This window comes from Phodopus roborovskii, unplaced genomic scaffold (assembly GCF_943737965.1).
Source record: "Phodopus roborovskii unplaced genomic scaffold, PHOROB, whole genome shotgun sequence".
Classification (NCBI taxonomy): Eukaryota; Metazoa; Chordata; class Mammalia; order Rodentia; family Cricetidae; genus Phodopus; species Phodopus roborovskii.
The window spans coordinates 61,798-80,717 of NW_026125556.1; the positions used below are offsets into that span (position 1 = coordinate 61,798).

Below are 18,920 nucleotides of genomic sequence, written 5' to 3' on the forward strand. Positions count from 1 at the left end.
GAACTTTAGACTCACAAATATGATAGATGATAAAATAGTTTCTTTTAATCTTGCTAAATGTTAATGGGCTAAATATTGTTAATTGTGATTCTTACTTGATAACTGTTGTGTTATATATTTTTCTATGTTAAGGTTAAACACTTCCTTTTATTTAGACAGAAAAGAGTAGATGATGGGAGATGTCATTCTGTATATATATTTCCCATACTGGTTAATGAATAAAGCACTGTTGGCCAATAGGAAAGCAAGATAGGAGGGACTAGGAGACAAGGAGGAAAGGGGAAGGAGGAGAAAGTAGTCAAGATGGAGAGTCTGGAGAAAGCAGAACTGCCAGCTGCCTCTCCCTGGAAAGACCACGTGGAAATACATAGAAATGTGTTAATACTTAAGACAGAGCTAGCTGATAAGAAACTAGTACCGGGCCAACAGCATTATATCTGATACAGAGTCTTGGTATGTTAATTGGGGCTGGTGCAGCAGCAGGAACAGACCAGCGGCGGGAGGAAAAACCTTATTCTTTACACATGTCCTTTAAATTGGGAACGTTTTCTTCTATTATTTTGCTGAATATGTTTTCTGCACCTTTGAGCTGGGCTTCACCATTTTCTATACCTATTATTCTTAGGTTTGGCTTTTTCACCATGTCCCGTATTTTCTGGATATTTTATGTTAAGGATTTCTTGGACTTATCATTTTCTTTAGTCAATGAATCTATCTCCTATGGTGTATCTTCAAAACCTGGGATTCGCTCTTCCATCTCTTGTATTCTGATGGTTACTATTGCATCGGTAGTTTCTAATCATCTACCCTGATTTTCTGCTTCCAGCATTCCCTCAGTTTGTGTTTTGTTTATTGCCTCTATTTCAGTTTCAGGTCTTTAACTGTTTGAATTGTTTCCTTCATATGTTTGATTGTTTTTCTTGTTTGTTTGTTTGTTTGTTTGTTTTTTGCTTTGTTTTGTTTTGGTTTTTTTCTTGGCCTTTCTTGCTTTTGTTTAAGAGATTTGTTAATTTGTTGCATTTTTTGTTTCTTTTTTCCTACATTTCTTTTTTGTATTTGTTTTTCTTTTCTTCCATTTCTTTAAGGAGTTTCTCATTTTCTATTTAAGGGCCTCTATCATTTTCATAATGTTATCGTTAAGGTCATTTTCTTCTGCTTCATCTGTTTTGGGATGCTCATGCAGACCCCTAGTCTATGATGGTATCACATTACCCATTATGTTATTGAATGTGTTTTTATATTGTTGTCTACCCATCTCTTCCTTTAGTGTCTGTGGGTAATTCAGGGGATATTTCTTCCTCCAATTGGTGTAGGTGGAGCCTGTGGCTTCGGTGGTTGATCTTCCTCTCTCATTGGGGGCAAGACCAAGGCTTCAATGTGGGACATGCAGCACTGGATGACGTGGGGTACTCCCATATATCTGGGCTTTTTCTCTGGGTAGGGGCAGGGCCAGGGCTCCAATGATGGCAGATGCAGTGCTTGATGGTTTGAGACTGCACCCATCTCTGGAGATTCGGTGAATGGAGTGGAGTGATGTGCCATGGTCAAGGGCCTATGAGGGTGGGCTCCCTTTATTCTTTCATGACACAATATTCTATTTATCTTCCTCGGATGATCCCCTCTCCAACCCTTGTTATTAACCAGCTTCCTAATCCCTGTGGCTGTAATAAATGAAACTCACTTATCTAAAGCTTAAATTAGGAAGCTACATACTATAGAAAAGACATGCTTATCTCATGAATCTGGGTTATGTCACTCAGGATGACTGTTTATAATGTAATCTATTTATTTGCAAATATTATTTTTCTTAACAGCTGAATTATATTTATTCTATTACATAAATGGACCACATTTTCATTACCCATTCATTAACCTATAGATATCTGAGATGTTCCTATTTTCTCACAATTGTGAATATGACATGAGTGAATATTGATGAGTATCTAGGTACTAAGATGTGGAGTCCTTTGGCATATGGCCAAGAATGGTATGAGTGGATCTTGGGGTAGATCTGTTCTCGCCTTTTTTTTAGAAGATTCCATACTGATTTTCATAATGGCCAAATCAGTTTACATCCCCACCAGCAATACATAAGTGTTCTTTTTTCCATTTATTGTTGTCATAATACCCTGTTATTTGTTTCATTTGTCTTGACCATTCTGACAGGTTTAAAATTAAATCTCAAAGTAGTTTTAATTTGCATTTTCCTGGTGGCAAAGATGTTTAACACTTCTTTATGTATTTGTCAATCATTAGTGCCTCATCTTTTGATAATTCTCTGTTTAGTTCTATACCTCATATTTAATAAAGATGGAAGTTTTTGGTGCTAAGAGTTTGATGTGGCCCTTGTTGTTTTTATATTCTGGTTAGTAACCATTTGTCAGATATATAATTGCTGAATTATTTTTTTTTCATTCTGTAGTCTGCCACTTTCCTAGAATTCTGTTGCCATTTGCTGTACAGAAGCTCTTAACCTTCATAAGTTGTCACTTACTGGTTGTAAGTTCATTATTTTTTAACTTCTATCAGATTTAAAATATCTGGTCTTATGTTGAGAGCCTTAGTCTATTTGAAGTTTAGTTTTGTTCAGGGTAGTAGATAAGGATTTACCACATTTTTGTTCTAAAGAACAAGAATGCTTTTAATAATATGTTTTGATCTTCAAAACCAATATTTTGCTTCTGATTTTATCTCCTAAAAGTGGCAATATGAATAAAATGGTTGTGAAGATGACTGCAAATTGAGTGTAAATTTCTACCAGATGAACATATATTCATATATTCACATGTGTAGTCAAAATACTCAGAGAACTACAACATATTACACTCACCAGTATTTTCTCAAATTAAATAAAAATAGAATGGAAATGAATTTTTAGAACAATTTATAGTTTTATAGTTAATATATCTACTAAAATAGGGCATGATTCTTAACATAAATTTATTAACATTCTCCAGTAAACATATTCACAGGACATGTATAGGGAAATGTGATAGTTGTTATAGGATATGCAAAAATAAGTATAGAATCTAAGGAGTGTCATTTCATGCTATCTGAAAGCTGTGTATCAGGAAGGATTGTGATACAATTTATTCTGATTTTAAAGATGTGTTAGAGTCAGTGGTGGGAAGTAGGCAACTAGTGACTCATATGAAACTGGGAGAGTGAAAAACAGGAGATGAAATAAATCTGATGTCTAAAAGTGAGAAGAAATGGATTTTTAAATTTAAATAAAATTTGTTCCTTATAAAATGTAGTATTCTATTTCTGCAATGCTTAGTGGGTTAAGGATATCTTCCTACTGATCAGGAAATAAGTTGGTAGTAATTCTACTGAGTCAAATAATAGTCTATCTGCATAGGATACCCACAGTCACTCATGTTAACTACACACAACGCATGTATAGTTAACACATGAAAACACACACACAAACTTCATTCTAATTTTCCAAATGTATGTTCATGAATCCTCACTCAGCATCTTCAAACATTTCTCTTACTCATGTTTTTTTTTTTTCATTTTTGGCACCTAATTATTTTGATTGATAGGTGTATCACTTTCCTTTCCTGCTGCTCTCATGAAGTATACAACAAAAGTAAATTTAAAAAAAAGAAATGTTTATTTTGGCTCATGGCTTGCATAGAATATATACAAATATATATTCTATGAGGTTAAATAAGGCATGGTAGCTGGAGCTTAAAACAGCTGGATGCATTTTTCTGTACAGTCAGGAGAGTCAGAAATAGTTCCGGGTCCTCAGCTTTCTTTTTCCTTTTTAATTGTTATAGGTCCTCAGTCCATGGAATGGTCATACTCACTGGAGAGTGTGGGTACTCCCTACACTTGAACTGTCAGGAAACATGTCTATGGCATTACTTAGAGAAACTATTCATGAAGATACTAAATCCAGTCTTGTTGGCAATGAGGATTAACCATCATGATATGCTATAGTAAAAGTTCAGGGAAAATGATTAAAGTTATCAATATTAATGATAACATTTTTTAACAAAACAGAATCAAATATATCAAAGGCATTTCCATTCAGACCATGCTTTTAAATATACTGTTCTTTTTTTTCAGAGTAAAGACTAGAGGGAGTAGTCACATCTCATGTACTTGAAACAGGATTGATTTTAAATGTAACCATGTACATTGAGGCAATTAGATAATAATGATTCTAGTAAGTGTGTATAAGGAAAGATTAAGATACTAAAGAGAAAATTTATTTTTCCAGCCAAACAATTTTTATGAATGTCCCTTTGACCTCATTATTCCTCAGACTGTAGACCAGTGGATTCAACATAGGGATAACCATTGTATAAAACACAGACACAATTTTGTCAGTGTCCATTGCATGACTGGAACTTGGTTGTAAATACATAAAGATAAGAGTCACATAGAAAATAGTGACAGCAGTGAAGTGGGAGGCACAAGTAGATATAGCTTTTTGGTATCCTGTACCTGAGTGCATTTTTAGAATGGCAACAAAATTAACATGTAGGACACTAAGATGATTATGAGAGCACAAAAGATATTGAAGCTGACTAGACAAACAGAAACCAGCTCATTTACATGTCTATCAGAACAAGAGAGAGACATAATGGCTGGCATATCACAGAAAAAAAATGATGGATCACATTATATTTACAGAAGGAGAGACTGAATGTATCCCCAATGAAGACAAATGCATTCAGGAAACCCAAGACATAACAGTTTATGATCAGACATACACAGACATTTGTAGTCATAGCAGTGGCATAGTGTAGGGGCTTACATACTGCAGCATAGCGATCATAAGCCATTGGAGGCCAACAAGAAATTTTCCACAGTAGCAAAACCTGCAAAAAAGAACATCTGAACAGCACAGTTGTTGTATGAAATGACCTTGTCTCCTAATAGAAGCCCAGCCATGACTTTGGGAATGATGGCTGAAGAGTAACCAAGATCAACAAGGGAAAGATTACCCAGGAAAAAGTACATGGGAGTGTGGAGCCGAGAGTCCAAGAAAATCAGCAGGATAATCCCCAGATTTCCAGCCAGGGTGATGGTGTAGATGAGGAGAAAGGTGATGAAGAGGGGAAGCTGCAGTCCTGGTTCATCAGTGAGTCCCATGAAGATGAAATGTGTCACTTCTGTCCTGTTTTCCGTTACTGTTATCTGACAGCACTAGATGTTCTGTGACAATAAGAATAGGAATAGAATCTTATCAATTATGAATTTGAAAATTACTGATACAAGATGTAGGCATGCATTTTAAGAGAAATATGGTCCAAAAATACTCTACAAAAGCCCAGGCATTTTATACCAATTCACTGTGTTAATTACATACACAGTCAGATGCTATTGACTCTGAAAAGTACAAATGAATCATATAACTTAAAGTTGTATCAGTATGAAAACTAAGTCTTAAATAGTTAAATGATTTGCCCCCCAAAATACTGCGTAAATTAATTTATCTTGCTGTTCACTTGCAAAGTTGGTAATGTTATTTCCATAACATTAATCTGCCATGATTTGCACAGACACTTTAGATTGCATTCAATGTCACCTCTCAATAATACATCTAGCTTTGAGATTATAAAACACAGTCTCACCTATTAGTACAGTTCAATTAGTACAGTTTTATCATATAAAAAAGAACCATTCTCATTTCTCCATTTTTAATATGGTTTATACTTACTTGTTTATTTCCTAATATCCTCATCTGATCAGAAAAAATACAGTAATAATATAACTTTTATCATTTTTTGTACCTCTGCCGAAAAAAAGTGTATTGTACATGACAATCAAAATATTCCCTATATTGGAGAATTTTATTTTTATGCCTCAATTTGACATTAGTTGTTTATAAAAAGGTTTAAATCAATTTTAACCTTTAAAAAATTCATATTAAATATATCTACCCATGCCTTTGTATGAATTACTCTTTTACCTAAAATGCTTATTCCAGCTTGTCAGTTATTGTAGATAAAAATATATTAATAGTCAGTATGCAACCAAGTTTGACATGTAGTGTTGCCTAGATATGATTATAGGTATTCTTTCTCAGATTGTACTCAAAAGATATCAAATTCACTAAGCTGAGAAAAATAGAAGAATCTATGTTAGACTGAACCAATTTCCAAGTTGGTTATTCAGGCTCTTTTATTCAAGGATAGGTAGCTCACCTCATCTCTATTGGCATAAAAAAAACCAATAACATCATTTCTGCTCCAATTTTACAAATTCTAGCTATAAGCTCTGGATATAATGTGCTGGAGGGCTGACTGAGAGGTTAGAAGAGCACACTGCTCTTGCAGAGAATCTGAACTCTGGTCCCAGCACCAACATTGAACAGCTTGTTTTCAGCTCCAGGTAGAGAGATCCCTTTCCTCTAGCCCTTGGGCACCTGCAATCATGCATAAACACCCAGAGACACAAATACACAGACACTTAACTAAAATCAGTGAATAGAGACATTCATACAAATAATAATTTAATATTGACTATTTTAAAAATTGATCAATGTAATATATATCTTTGAATGAATAATTTTCCTCACCATGGTTGAGCATCACAATTCCTCATGTCAGAAAACCAATTATTCTAAAAAACCATTTCCATTGAAATGAAAAGTATAAACCAAAAAAAAAAAAATGACCTTAAGACTGTTTTCCCTAAAATGATAAGATGTGAACTCATATTAAATTTCAGAGACTAATGCTTGGAGACCTGGAAGGAATCATACAAACTTGGGGAGCTCTGGAGATTTCTTCCCAGGAGGCTCTATTAATGCTTCTGAATTCATGGTGAAAAGGAAGCAATTAAACAACCTGTGGGATCAAGTTGGCTACTTCAGTGTATGTCAATGTGTTTGCATAACTTGTTACTTCTTCTTTTTTTTTTTTTAATGGTTACTTAATGCTCTGTGAGGTGCAGAAATTTAAATGTATGGTGTTGTAATTCTTTTTAAAAAGTCATGCAAGAGAGAAAAATGCCATGTGACAGAGTTCAATTGAGGGTTTTTTTTTTTTTTTTTTTTTTTTTTTTTTTTGAATTGGGTTTTTTGTTGAATTGGGGAAGGGGATCATAGAAAGAGGAATGGGTAGTTAGGGAGGAGACTAGCCTCTGGGTACAGGAGAGAAAAAAGAAAGGCAGAGAGATTGGAAACAGACAGAGGGAGAGAAAGAGAGAGAGGGATGGGAGGTGGGCTGGGGTCTTTTAAAAGGGAACATAGTGAATAGGCACAGGTGGTGCTCTTAGTGGTGGCAGCTGAGGGCATATCCTGTCAGAACCCCAAAAGCACAGCAGTATACATACCTACATAGTAATATATAGTCATAAGAATGCTGTCAAATATCTAGCCCTATATCTACTACCATAATCAAGTAAGGCAAACCATCTGAAATTTTCTTTGATACCTCTTCCACATACAACACATCTTATCAATTAAATTATCCAACTGATTCCATTTTTGTTGCAACTCCCTAACTATAACCCTATATGTCTTTTGAATCTGTGTTTCATTTAGCAATTGAGTACCATCTGCAATGCCATTTGTGAAAGGGATATTTTTTATTTTTTTCCATATATATATATATATATATATATATATATATATATATATAGAGAGAGAGAGAGAGAGAGAGAGAGAGAGAGAGAGAGAGTATGTGAATGATTACATACATGTTCTTGATTTCTTTGTTGCTGTGATAAAATATTGGCCAAAAACAGCATGGGCAAGGAATGTTTTATTTTACTTATGTTTCCATGTCATAATATGTCATTGAGAGACGTCAAAGCAGAAACTTGGATACAGGAACTGAAACAGCATCCATGGAAGAAGCTGTTACTGGTTTGGTCATTCTGGCTTGCTCAGCCACCTTGATTATGTATTCCAAACCTAACTGCCTAGGGTGTCACCACACACAGTGGACAACACCTTTCTATGTCAATTAGCAATCAAGAAATCACTTCACAGACATAATCACGGCAGAATCTGATGGAGGCAATTCCTCAGTTGAGGTTCCCTCTTCCAAGGTACGTGTTTGTGTACATATTCGTTTGCATTTACATATGCATATGTGTTGTGTGAAATAGAAAACTGGCATCTGGTGTCAAGACATGTCTGTGAAAGCTCTCCATCTTAGAAATTGAGGAAGAGTCTCTCAACTGAACTGGACACTGACAAATAACCCTGGTCTAATTATTCAACTTACTCAGTGGATCCTTTGTCTTTGTTTTCAGAGTGCTGAAATTACAGTCAGGATGTCATGGCCACCTGGTCATTTATGTGTGATATAGAGATCTGAACTCTGCCTCATGTCTGTTACTTATATGGAAAACCCTTTGCCACTGAGCCATCTCCTCATCACATAGAGTCACTTTCAAACAAGAAGAATGTGCCAATATATGAATATTGCATATTAGTTTTTCTGGTTTGCAACACAACACTTGTGCTGATGTTAGCATTTGGTTATTATGAATAAGGAAAACTGAAATAGCAGATGAAATAATCTTAACAGATACTTGCATTTACTGATGTTCAAGTATTTGAGAATTTCATGTATGTGCACAATATATTTCACCCAAATCTATCTCCCATTTCTTCACTTCCATATACTCCCATACCCCAACAATGTTTTTCTCAAAACTCCATGCATTCATTTTAAAACCTACTTAATCAACTTAGTTCTTGCTCAAACAACAAAACCAAGCATATTTGCAGAATATGCATATTGGTTCAATAGCATGATCCCTGATTACATTCTAAATAGTTGTCTTTATACCCACAGGTAAGTGTAATCTTCATGCCTCATCAGGGAAAATTCTCTTTGCAAAAGACAGAGAGAACTACAGAAAACCACAAGTAATCAAAATGTATAGTTGTAGATTCCAGTCACAATGGATACATCTGCTACAATTCTCAAACACACAGCTCAAATATCATTGCAGAAGAGGGAATAAAAAGATCATAAGAGCCAGTAGATCAGCTAATTTATTGTGAGGTTGTGTCTTCTGAGAATGTCAGAAACTATACTCATAAAGGTTCATCAACTTTATTACCCAAACATGAGATGAACAAGAACACCAATAGAGAGGCTAAAGTGGATTGAGAAAGGCCCATGAAACCTCTACTCTACACAAAGAAACTACAAGAAGCAGCTGCTAAGAAATTCTGAGTGCAGGACCTTCCCCAGAGAAACAAATGTCAATTAGTTACCCAATACAAAATAGTGAGCCTTGAAACATTCATAAAAATAACATTATACAGAGTAGTTGTAATTATGTACTTATAGACACACACACACATTTTTGAAAATGAGAACATGAATTTCAAAAAGAACAAGAAGGGGTATATATAAAGGTTTTAGAGAGAGGAAATGGAAGGAAGAAATGTAATTATATTATAGTCTCAAAACTAAAAATAAATATAAAAACAATTACCATGTTTCTATCACCAGCCGAGAAACCCTGCAACATAATTATTAGACATCATGAGTCAATTAATTATTATTCACAATTCACAGATATGAAAATTAAATGTATTGACATTTAATTACATGTAAAAGCTAAGAAAAGTAACATGTAAGATATAAAACAATGTCCCTTTAATGTCAAATATTAGCTCTCTGTCATGAACAAATTTTATTTTAAACTTTCTACATCTAATCTAAAGTGAGTATAGGAAGATAGCTCCTCTAACTGACTGTTAAATTTATTGCCTAAAGCCAGTATAGATAGCTGAAAACTATGAATGTTAGAAGCAAACCTGAATGCAAGTTAATATGAATTTGTGAAAATAATCTGCATCAGTTAGAAGGCCTGGGCAGCCTAAGGGACCTCTGACAGTGGAACCAGGATGTATACTTGGTGTATTAAAGGACTTTGGGAGCACATTCCCCATGGAGGGATGGTCACTTAGCCTAGAGACAGGAGGAAGAGCCTAAACCCTACTCCAAATGACTTGATAGATTTTGATGATCCCTTCTGGAAGGCATCAACCTCCAAGTGGAGTGGGTGGGAGTGGAATGGGAGGAGGAGTCAGGGTGCATGAGAGGGAGGGAAAGAAAGGGACCTGGCATCTATATGTAAAATAAGAAAAATTATAAATATGTATAAAACAACTTAAAAAGAAATTGAACTGCATTTCTGAATTTCAGATTAGAGACAATAATTGGATCTACAATGATTTATATATTTTTTAAATCCATGAAAGGAATAATTGGTGTTAAAAATGACTGTGATTTTGGTATGGCCCATAGGACACACATATGCTGCTGGCTCCTCCATTATCTCCAGAGACACTAAGCCTTTCTCTGTGATTTACCAGGCTGTGGGGTCTCCAGACCTACACAGCTGAACTGATACATGTCACTTATCCCTTGATTTCAAGAGGCTTCATGGATTGGGCTATCTACAGCAATGAATATGATTTAATATTTTCATTTTCACTACCAAACAGAAATCATTGTTTTCTCATTTCATAACTACACAATAATGATTGATAAGTATACAGGAGTGTGCATTTTAGCCCATTAATCATTAGTTCCTAAAGTACACTATGCACTCCAAATGAGTCTCTACTAGAAAAAGTTAGAGCTTGAGATCAGGATTTCTCATTCCCATAATTATTTGTCTCTCACAAATTTACATTGATTTTATTTCATGTTGTAATCTTAAAGAAACATAAGATGAGGGTCATCTGAAGTTCTGGTTTAAGATAAGACTACAGACCATGATGGCTGAGAAGATATGATGGCAGGAAAACAGATAACAGTTTATCTACAAGTAGGAGCAACACTAATTAATTCTGGAACCTACCTAAATTCTACTTTTTACTGGTAACACCCACAGTCAGAGTGAGCTTCCTCTTTCAGCTGAAACTTTCTAGAAATAACCTTATAGATATTCTGAAGGTGTGTTTCTATGGTGTATCTAAACCCAGACTGGTTGTCAATGAAGATAAACTATGGTAATAGCATAAAAGGTGCAAATAAAATGATTAAATAGGAATATTAGTAATGCCTTTAAAGAAAAACTGGCAGGCAAAAATAACCAAAATATTCTCCTTTAAATGCTACATTTTTAGCATAATGTTTTCTTCCCCCCTGCTCCGCCCCCCCCAAAAAAAAACACTGCTGCAGAAGAATGGGCAACCTCAGAAACAAAATGCCAGTGCTTGGGAGATGAAGACAGGAAGTATCCTAGGCAAACTGTTGAGCTCTAAATTCAGGAGAGACCCTAGCTCAAAGACATGGTAAAGAACAAAACACCCTTCATGGACACCATCTGCCCTCAGCATCTGCCTAAGCACATGCATCACATGCACACACACACACACACACACACACACACACACACACACACACACACACACAACCTTTTTCTGTCTACCCTAACATTCTTTTCAGATATAGTATCTGCTTGTTTAATACTATTATTTTAAAGTAACAAACTTATAATTATTATTTATTATATAATAATTATATAAAATATAACCAGAAGCTAGGAGGTGGTGTTACACACCTCTAATTCTAGGACTTAGAATTGAGAATCTCTGTAAATTTAAAGCCACCTAGATCTACACAATATTGATTCAGCCCTAAAGAGACACAGCTCACACAAAGATGATCTCAGCACTTGGGATCACTCATCTTTAATCAAAGCACTAGATGAGTATAAAAAAATAAGAGTTGGGTCTTCAGTAGTTACTATGAGGATTCATCTCCAGTCACACTGAGGAGAGGCAGCAGTCTAAGGTTTGGTGGAGCCAAGATCACCTTTCAGCCTGAGGTAGATTAAGAGCTAGTGACCATCTGCTTTGCTTTTCTGACCTTCAGCTTGAACTTTGAACCCCAATATCTGTCTGTCTTTTATTTATAGTGTTACATATTTATATACTTAATAAATTAAAATAAAGTGATAATCACTTTACATGTTACCATGAGCCGTGTGTGTGTGTGTGTGTGTGTGTGTATGTGTGTGTACAGATGTATAAAAACACTTTGCTCGTTTGGCTCTGTAATATTGTTCAAGATGTATTTAGGCTGATTAAAAAAAGACACCAAAAATATGAGTAATGTATTAAAAACTCAATGAGTATGATTCTAATTCTGTATGTTGCACAGAGGTATGACTATTAAAAAATAGTATTCTTCATTCAGAATAATCTTCATAAGTGGGATTTTATTCTTGTTCCTCTGGCTGCATGTCTGAGGTTTCAGAATGGGAATGAACACAAACACTACTTGGTAAATGCCCATTATATGACTTCAGCTTGGTTTCAAATACATGAAGATTACAGTCCTCTAGGAAATGGAGACATCAGTGAAGTGGGAGACACAGATGGATGCAGCTTCCAATATCCTGAACCTAAGGCATCCTCGGGATGCAGACTGGTCTGTCCAGAGTCTACCAATGTGCTTGGTCCCTCATCCACTAAATGAAGGAGTCCACCTTTCAGTGTCCTGCTCTGAGGACTGAGGACTGTGCACAGGGTAATGTGTCCCAGTGGACCAGCCCATCCGGAGTCTGCCAGTGCCCTAGTCCCAGAGGACAGCCATCTGAATGTTGGACCTGCTTGCACACACTGGAAGAGAACCTTGTTCCCATACCCACCAGAAGAGGTCATGCTTACCAAACAAGTGAAAGCCATATATATCATGAACTTCAAGTCTTTAAAGAAAGAAATTAAAGAAAACACCAGAAAATGGAAATATCTTCCATGCTCTTGGATAGGTAGGATAAACATAGTAAAACATGCCAATCTTGCCAAAAGCAATCTACAGATTCAATGCAATCCCCATCAAACTCCCAGTATAATTCTTCACTGACCTTGAAAGGATAATACTCATCTTTATATGGAATGTTCTATAAATGTCTGTTAAACCTAATTGGATCTTAATTTCTGTTAGTTTCTTTGTTGTTAAGTTTCTATCTGGTGGACCTGTCTGTAAGTAGTAAGGTTTTTCCTCCTGCTGCCAGTCTTGTCCCGCCGCCGTGCCAGCCCCAGTTAATGCACAGAGCCTCTGTATTATATATAATGCTGTTGGCCAGGTACTAGTTTCTTATCGGCTAGCTCTGTCTTAATTATTAACCCATTTCTCTGTATTTCCACGTGGTCTAACATGGTCTTCTTACTGGCGAAAGGGGCCAGTGTCTCATCTCCCCAATCTCTCCATCTTGACTACTCCTTCCTCCTTCTCTCCTAGTCCCACCTATCTTGCTTTCCTATTGGCCAACAGTGCTTTATTCATTAAACCAGTATGAAAAACATATACAGAATGACATCTCCCATCACCTGTCTAGAGTTAAGAGTGGGGTGTTGAAATCTCCCACTATAAGTGTGTGAGGTTTTATGTATGATTTGAGGTTTAGTAATGTTTCTCTTACAAATGTGAGTGTCTTTGTATATGGGGCATAGATGTTCAGATTTGAGACTTCATCAATGATGGATTTCTCCTGTGATGAATAACAAATGTTTTTCTTCATCTCTTTTGATTGATTTAGTTTAAAGTCTAATTTGTTAGATATTAGGACTGCTATACCTGCTTGCTTCTTCAGTCCATTGATTGGAAAATCTTTTCCCAACTCTTTGCTCTGAGGAAACATCTGCCTTTGAAGTTGAGGTGCATTTCTTGTATTAGCAGGAGAATGTATTCTGCCTTTGTATCCATTCTCTTAGCCTGTGTCTTTATGTAGGTGAGTTAAGACCATTAATATTGAGGGATATTAATGACCATTGATTGATAAATTATTGTTTGTTTTGGATTTATTGGTGGTGATGGTATTATGTGTGGATTTTTATCCATTCCCCCATTTTTCTTTTGGCTGTGGGTAAAGTGGAATTATCTATTGCATATGTTTTTGTGGGTATAGTTGAATTCATTGGGTTCAGTTTTCCTTCCAGAACTTTATGTAGGGCAGGATTAGTTGATAAGTATTATTTAAATCTGGTTTTGTTATGGAGTATCTTGGTTTCTCCATCTATAGTGATTAAAAATCTTGCTGGGTGTGGTAGTCTGGGATTGTATCCCTGATCTATTAATGTTGATAGAATATCTATCCAGGACCTTCTGGCCTTCAGATTTTCCATGGATAAGTCAGATATAATTCTGATAAGTTTACCTTTATATGTTACTTGGCATTTTCCTTTGATACTGTTAATATTCTTTCTTTACACTGTACGTTTGATGTTTTGGTTATTTTTCAATAATGGGATTTTTTTGTGGTCCACTCTATTTGGTGTTCTGTCCTTTAATTAGCATGTTTTTCTTTAGGTTAGGAAAGTTTTCGTCTATAATTTTGTTGAATATATTTTCTGCACCTTTTGAGTTGGGTTTCTTCACCTTCTTCTATATCTGATGGGAGATGCGATTCTGTAAATATGTTTCTCATACTGGTTTAATGAATAAAGCACTGTTGGCCAATGGGAAAGCTATATAGGAGGGACTAGGAGACAAGGAGGAAAGAGGAAGTGGTAAGGAGAGTCAAGATGGAGAGTCTGGAGAGAATAGAACCGCCAGCTGCCTCTCGCTGGTAAGACCACGTGAAAATACTAGATTAACAGAAATGGGTTAATAATTAAGACAGAGCTAGCCAATAAGAAACTAGTAACGAGCCAATAGAATTATATCTAATACAGAGTCTCTGTGTGTTAATTGGGGCTGGCGCAGCGGCAGGAACAGACCAGACTGTGGGCAGAAAAACCGTACTCCTTACTTGTAGCTATTATTCTTAGGTATAGACTTTTCATGGTGTTCCACATTTCCTTTTATATTTTGAGATAAGGGTTTGATGGAGTTAAGATTTTCTTTGGTAGATGAATCTGTTTCTCCTAGTTTATCTTTAAGGCCTGATATATTCTCATCCATCTCTTCTATTCTGTTGGTTATACTTGCATCTGTAGTTCCTGATAGTTTACCCAGATTTTCTTTTTTTCAGCATTCCCTCATTTTGTGTTTTCTTTATTGTCTCTATTTTAGTTTTCATCTCATGAACTGTTTGAATTATTTCCTTCATCTGTTTGTTTTTTCCTCAGCCTTCCTTGCTTTCTTTAGAAGATTTGTTAATTTCTTGCAGTTTTTGTTTTTCTTTTTCTTCCATTTCTTTAAAGGAATTTTTTCATTTCCTAGTTTAGTGTCTCTATGATCTTCAGGAATTTCTTTTTAGGGTCATTTTCTTCTGCTTCATCTGTGTTGGGATGTTGAATCTTGCTGGGGTAGAGTTCCTGGACTCTAGGGGCAAAAGAAAGAAATCTTTCTTTTGTTTGTTATGTTCTTATACTGTTGCCTACCCATTTCTTCTTCCATTTCATACTGGTGGGGTCTCTCCCTCTTCTGGTGGGTATGGGACCAAGGTTCTCTTCCAGTGTGTGCAAGCAGGTCCAATACTCAGATGGCTGTCCTCTTCCAGTGTGTGGAGGTGGGACTAGGGCACTGGCAGACTCCAGATGGGCTGGTCCACTGGGACACATTACCCTGTGCACAGTTCCCAGTCCTCAGGAGGCTATGAGCAGGACACTGAAAGGTGAACTCCTTCATTTAGTGGATGAGGGACCAATCACACTGGCAGACTCTGGAAAGACCAGTCTGCCTGGACAGGGTGCCCTGTGGACAGGTCCCAGGCCTTAGGAGGTCAATGATGAAATTTTTTAAGTAGATAAATTTTTGTTAAAAACTCTAAGTTTGGATGCCCACCTCAACTTAACTACTACTATCCACCCTCATTCTCATCAAAAAGTTCAGCTACAAGCCTGAAGATGTCATGGTTCCCAATTCTAACACACGTGTTCACTTTCCTCATTTACTACAAATGATAGTGAACAAATTGGTGTGTGTGTGTGTGTGTGTGTGTGTGTGTGTGTTAGATAGTACTATTATACATTGAAAAACAAACAGAATTTGTGAAGTTGCACAGGAACTGTAGGATTCAATCTAGATTCAAAAACTTAAACAAATTCCAAAAAGTAACATGAGATCACAATAGCTTAGAAAAAGTTATGATGTTATGAGTTATTAATTCATAATTCATTATGACCCCTTTCAACTTGGAAAAATCCCATTCTACATTTCTCATTGTTCTGTTGCAATGACCAATGAGATTAAAAAAAATAAAAAAATAACTATATCTGACATAAAACCACTAACCAGTCTGTCTGTGTTTGTCTGTATTCAGTGGGATAAAGAAGCATGATTTATAAACTAAACTAATAAAATCTCCATGATGTACTCTATGGCATTTATGTCCCACTCTCATCTCAGTGTTTTTAAGAAATAGTTTTGAACATCTTTTTTTATTTTCATATAAATCATATCAGATACAGGCTGCCTATGGTTGTTGTATAAATTGTACTTATCATTTAAGTGCAAACATAAGGTAGAAACAAAACATTCTGAGAGAATCAAAAGGACATGCAATACAGAATAATATTGAAGTCATAAGATTCACTATAAAATATTTCCAAAATTCTATTACATTTATTCTAACTTTTCTAATACAAAGAATATTGGCAGAAAGAACACAAGCATGAATCAAGTTTCAAATCAAAATGAATTTTTTGGATTTTGTTGCCCTGAGAAGAATCACTTACCTTATTGATAAAATAGGTATGGCATAACTCCTTCTCTTATACAACTCAGCATTTCTGTAAATAATAGGAGCAGGTAGCTGTCTTACATAGAAGGTATAATTAAAAATCAACCATTTATTAGTAAATATGAGCAACATATATTATATACATATAGAAAATATCTTAATGAAACTCATTTTGCACAATCAATATACACTGTTAGTAGAAGAGTTCATCAATGTCACCTTTATATTGGGAAATCTCTTTGGTGGTGGCTAAAAGTTCACAGTGAGTCTTCAGATAAATAGAAGGTTTTTTGTATTCATGATGAATATCACTCAGATGATTAAAGATGTTCAATGAGTCATGCCCTACAGAATGTCCTTTCTAAACAATGCTATTCAGAGTCAGGATGGGATTTAAAGGCCAGTGCAAGAGGAACTTGAGAAAATTATACAGATTGTGCAAGCTCTGAAGAGTTCCCCTGTGAGATTACCTGAAGAATTATCATCCACTTTTCCCAGAGAAGATACAATTAGTCTGCCTGTTGGGATCAAAAATTTTGGTATGTTTTTAAATGAAATTTTTTAAGTAATATTTGAAATTATGTAAATTAGTGTGGGAAAAACTGTGGTCAATCTACCACAGTTGCTTGCTGCACCCCATGGCCAGGCCAGCCTGACCTAGAAACATCAATGAGGAAAGGACAACATAGCAGAGTCAGCTGCCTAAACCAACAGGACCTTGGAAGGAGTTATAAAGGCAGGTCTAAATTACGTAGTAAATGAGTCTGCAACAGACTCTGCTACTCACTCATTCCCAGTGCCTGAATCATTGGTGCTGTGTTTTCTCACCCCTTTCCCCAAGGGGTGTCTACGTAGGGTAACCAGCAGCAAATTAGTGAGAAATCAGGAGATACTTCTTTTCTCTTTTTTATAAGTTTCATTAAATTTGTTCTTTGACAACCTTATTTTTGTATAATTACCCAGTCTTATTACTTTCGTCCTATCTTGGCTTGTCTCCCTTCACCTTCTGCCCCCACAGCAGACCCTCAATCACATTCATGACTTTGGTGATTCATTGAGTTTAACCAGTACTATGTAATTTGCCTAAGATTTGTAACTATTCATTGGTTCCTAGTTGGACTCACCAGTGGGTACACAAATGATCTCTCCCCCAAAGAAGTGTAAAGTTCTATGAGCCCCTCCTATAGCCATATTGATTTTGACAGGAACAGTTCAGTTTGAGAAGTTTCAGGAAGTAGCTGTTGTAAAATCATAATTACAAAGGTTACCTCATACTTTGAAGACATTTTGAAGATCTTCTCCATATTTTCTGGCACTCATATACTTTCTACCTCCTCCTATGTGATGTTCTCTGAGCCTTTGAATGAGTGACATAAATGGCCCCTTTAGATCTGAAAACCCAATATCTCTTATTCTTAGCAAGTTGAGCAGCCAAGTGTCTCTTTATACACCATCATAGCATAAATTTTTATGTATTGTTGCTATATATTGTGCTGGTCTAGTCAACTAGAGGTTACTGGTTTTCTTTCAATACACATAACCTAATGAGCAGTAAGTAGTTATATAGGTTTCCAGTACCAGGAATGGTATTTCTCTTGTTGCCTGAGACTCAAGTCTAATTAGAAAACTGTTGGTTACTGCTAAGGTATTCCTGACACTATTGCACCTTTAGGGTTAATACACAATGTTATTGTTTTATGTGGTTGATAGACATCATATCTGGGTAGAATTCTTGGTTATCTTCATCCTTTGGAGGCTTACATAGTGCCTTCTGTTATGAAGAAAACTGATCTGGTCAGGGAGATTTTCAGATTAGGGGTTTATGGGCTCTGTTCCTGAAGTTCATGGTGTCTTCAGCAATAATTACTCTCTTTCTGCCTCTGGGGGGGGCGGGTGGCCAATGAAGGGCAACAACAATAAACTGTATTGTTTGTGTGTTTCTTAGACATTCCTGCCAACAATCAAAAGAAGGCTTTTCATGGCTATTATTAATGCTTTTGTTAGGTGGTCTTTGGCTCTTGGAGGAACCATTATAAGTCCATAAGATAAAACATTTTTTAACTATGCATGTATATTTATTTATAAACTTAATTACATGCATTATTGTGTTTGTTTTACTAAATAGTTAAAAGTATGATTGCTTGTGACTTTTTCAGACTTCATAATTGTTATTTTATACACCTTCCTCTTTCTTCTGTATGTCTCTTCATCTTATCCCTAAAGAGTCCCCCTTTTACCATTTTCCATGTGAGTTCACTTGCATCCAACTATTCTCCTTCATTCTCTTCCCATGAAAACCAAAACCCATAATCAATCCAAATGAACAGTTTGGAAGCCTTGTC

At 35.9% G+C, this 18,920-nt stretch overlaps 1 pseudogene; it reads right to left on the reverse strand.

The window, feature by feature from the left end:
* Positions 1 to 4,222: 4,222 nt before the first annotated feature.
* LOC127216824 (olfactory receptor 5B2-like) lies at positions 4,223 to 6,787 on the reverse strand (annotated as a pseudogene).
* Between the last annotated feature and the right edge of the window lie 12,133 nt (positions 6,788 to 18,920).